Source organism: Nannochloropsis gaditana (genome assembly GCF_000240725.1).
Source record: "Nannochloropsis gaditana CCMP526 unplaced genomic scaffold scaffold483, whole genome shotgun sequence".
Lineage (NCBI taxonomy): Eukaryota > Eustigmatophyceae > Eustigmatales > Monodopsidaceae > Microchloropsis > Microchloropsis gaditana.
In genome coordinates, this window is record NW_005803470.1 from 15,865 (window position 1) to 16,119 (window position 255).

Sequence of the window (255 nt, forward strand, 5' to 3'; positions counted from 1 at the left end):
CGGCCCATGCCTGCTGGAAGCTGGGGCAGTGGAACGGGATGGAGCATTTTTTGAGGTACATGGAGGACGACGTGGTGGACACGGCTTTTTACCGGGCCATTTTGGCTTTGCACAATGAGGACTTTGAGGCGGCCGCCGTCAATATTGACCACGCCCGGCGCCTGCTCGACACCACCTTCACGGCCCTGGTCTCGGAGAGCTACAATCGCGCCTACATGTCCATGGTTCAATTTCAACAACTCGCGGAGATGGAGG